The 3415-nt window shown below is 39.7% G+C and overlaps 1 protein-coding gene across 3 annotated transcripts in view; it reads right to left on the minus strand.

Annotated features, from left to right (window-relative positions):
• Sos2 (SOS Ras/Rho guanine nucleotide exchange factor 2) overlaps positions 1-3415 on the minus strand; it is a 103492-nt gene that overhangs the window by 58986 nt on the left and 41091 nt on the right. The gene's annotated exons all lie outside the window — the stretch shown is intronic.

Raw genomic sequence — 3415 nt, forward strand, 5'->3', positions numbered from 1 at the left:
AAAAAAAAAAAAAAAAAAGAAACCCTGTTTCAAAACAAAAAACAAAACAAAGACAAAAAAAACCAAAAACCAAAAAACAAAACAAATAAACAAACAATCCAGCACAATACAAAGCATTTTTGAAGTCATGTTCAGAACAAGAACAAACAAGCAAAGTCAAGCTGGGCACGACAACAATCTTACAGCTCAGCTACTTCCAAGACAAACATGAACCTAACTCGGGAATTTCAGTCAGACCTTATATCAAAATAAAAGAAAAAGGGCTAGCGATGTGACTCTGCCATAGAGCTTGCTTAGCGGGTGCTAGCTCAGTTCCTAGTACTGCAAACAAATGATAGATGGATGGATAGATGGATGATAGATAGGGAGAGAGGGAGAGAAGGGGGGAGGGAGAGAAGGGGGGAGGGAGGGAGGGAGGGAGAGAGAGAGAGAGAGAAAGAGAGAGAGAGGTTTTGAAACAGACGCAATATTACCATGCAAGAACAAGACAGATAACCCGATTCCTACCATTAGGCTAAGAAATTAAACTTTTCCAGAGAAGCACCCTCCTTCTCTCCCTTAGCATACGCTCCACTCTCACAGTTTAAACCCTTTCCTCAGTAGTGACAGTTAGGGTTAAAGTTGAGTTCTACCGTCTTTCCTGTGATGTGACTGTTCTCAGTAATCTAATGTGCAGAAACAACACTTTGTAACAGTCAAATACTGCCTTTATTTTTAAATGTAAAAAAATATGTTCTCAATTTTTTGTCTAGCAAATTAAACATCTCTAGAAATCAACTGATTTCTCAAATGGCTATTTAACATATAATCTGTGAGCTCCTGGAACCCGTTTAGATTTACAGATCACTCGGTGTCAAACACTTGCATTAACTAACATGCAGTCTGTGAGCTCTTGGAACCCGTTTAGATTTACAGATCACTCGGTGTTAAACACTCACATTAACTCACTCCCATCACCAGAATCACAAATACACTTATCTGCATTTTTAGCTAAGCACATGACTGTCTCTTGTGACAAACAGGAGACTGTGAAAAGGAAGTCTGAAACCGGGATCAGCAAACTACAGTGCACATGCCAAATCCCGCCCACTCTATCTTCATGAAGTTTACTGGCACACAGCCCATGCTTATTTGTTTATGGCTACTTTTGCTACCAGGGTAAAAACGAGCAGTTGCAAGAGAGCCTACATCAGCTACCATCTCGTTTTTGTGGGCTCTTGGGGGCTGCTGCTGTTTTCAGCACTCTGTTCTGAAACAGAGGACCAACGCACAGTCTGGAGTTAGCAATCCTCCTGCCTACAGCCCCTGAGTGCTATATTACAGGCGTGCTCCATCATACCCAGTTTTTGGCTGGTTCTTTACATACATCCCGATCTTGAACTGGACATGAGATAAAACAACAGAAAATAAGTGGCACGTTTTAAGCCTAGATGCATGGCTTTAATTTGTAAAAAATCCTATTCCTTATATTACTCTTTTAAGATACTTTTATTGGACAATTTCAACTAAAAAAAGTTTCTCAAACTTATCTATACTTTCAAAAGCTGGATAGGATATCTAAAATGAATACCAGAAATAGATTTTTAAAAGTATCTTGATTGTGATAACTTAAAAACAATATCAAAATTTCTATGGTTAAATTTGAATTATGCAGATAAATGTTAAAATCCATACCATGAGTTGAAGAAATCAAAAGCAGAAGCATATCTCACTTAGAAAGGTCCTAAGGAGTTCAGATGTCTGTGAGCAGGGTGACAACAGACTGAAAAAGTTATGCTAAAACTGTAACGGAGGGCAGGTAAAGCCAAGGAGCGGCCATGCAGTAGTCAGTGCTGGGTGCTGACGGTCTCTCTATTCTCCCACAGGGAGATGTTCTCATCAGCAGAGCATCCTATGCTGGTACTTCACTCTCAAAATGACTCACAATGCAATGGGGTACTTCATACAGGACTTCCACCTTTTCTATCAGCTAAAGTCACTTTCAAAGTAATAAAAAAAGTATGTAATCTTGATTTTAAAAGTCAATATAAAAATGACAAATTACTACAATGAAATGGAAGCAAAAGAATTGTTTTTAAATTAAACTTCAGGAAACAGATCTCAACTGCAGTTAAAAAGATAGTTTTTCCAAATAATAATGTGGCTTGGAAGTCTAACTCAGGCTATTTAAATCTCTGCAAACACCAGTTTTCTCTAAAACTTCCTAGTAATTCTAATGTGCAGTCAAGTTTGACAACCATCAGTGTACACTAGGCCAGCTGCCCCGACTTCATTTGTCAAGACCTCCTAGACCCCGACATGAGTTGACTACTTTCTCTGTACACTGGGTCTACTAGTATACTGTTGAAATCACACTGTGCTGAGTTATTTGTCTGTGGTACTTCCATTTCCCACTAGCATACACCCCTGTGACCCAGGGCTGCTATCTCTTTCTGTGCTGTGCCTTCAAGCTCTTCAAACAGTGCTGAATGGTAGGTGAGAAAGTGTGAGGAGGAGAAAGCAAGGGAAGGAAGAGGAAAGGGAATGGAAGACTGAATGAATGTTCCTCAGGCAGTCCTTATGAACAGGAAGAAGGATGAAGCTGTATCAGGAGAAGAATGGCCAGAGGGCCTTGGCTTAGTTATGAGCTGTCTCTCTGCCTGTGTCCTACCAAGCTGTCTTCAGATGGCAAAGCATGTTCTTCAAAATTACTAATATTTAAAATACCAGAAACAACTCAGTATGTTTCCTTTTTAAAAATAAAAGACTCAGGAGTGTGTAGAGGCTCATGTCTAGAAATTCCAGCACTCAAGAGGCAGGAGGATCTCATGTTTGACGCCAGCCCAGGCAGCCTGAGTTATATAGTGATACCCTGTCATTATAAAAGCAGTAAAGGAAAAAAACTGAATAAAATAAACATTACTTAAAACTATCTTTCTTAACTGATTTGGACAGATCTTGCCACCGCCACCTTCCTCATGGAAAAGGAGATCTTTCCTCCCTGCCATCGCTGCTGAACTCTAGAAAAACCATAGTCCATTTTCCATGACCAAACCAGCCATTTTCTATCTTCCAGTATCAGGAATTACAAAATTTACTAATATACAGTATGGCAAGAAGGCAGGGAAACATCTATGAATTCAAGACCAGCTTGGTATACAAAGCAAGTTTCAGGCCTGTGGGGGGTGCATAGTGACACTATGGCTTTAAAACAAAAAGCAATAACGGGGGCTGGAGAGATGGCTCAGTGGTTAGGAACACTGACTGCTCTTTCAGAGGTCCTGAATTCAATTCCCAGCAACAACATGGTAGCTCACAACCATCTGTAAAGTGATCAGATGCCCTCTTCTGGTGTGTCTAAAGACAGCTACAATGTACTTATATTCATAAAACAAATAAATAATTCTTAAAAAAAAAGAAAGGAAGGAAGGAAGAA

The sequence above is a fragment of the Mastomys coucha genome, unplaced genomic scaffold (genome assembly GCF_008632895.1).
Source record: "Mastomys coucha isolate ucsf_1 unplaced genomic scaffold, UCSF_Mcou_1 pScaffold6, whole genome shotgun sequence".
Lineage (NCBI taxonomy): Eukaryota > Metazoa > Chordata > Mammalia > Rodentia > Muridae > Mastomys > Mastomys coucha.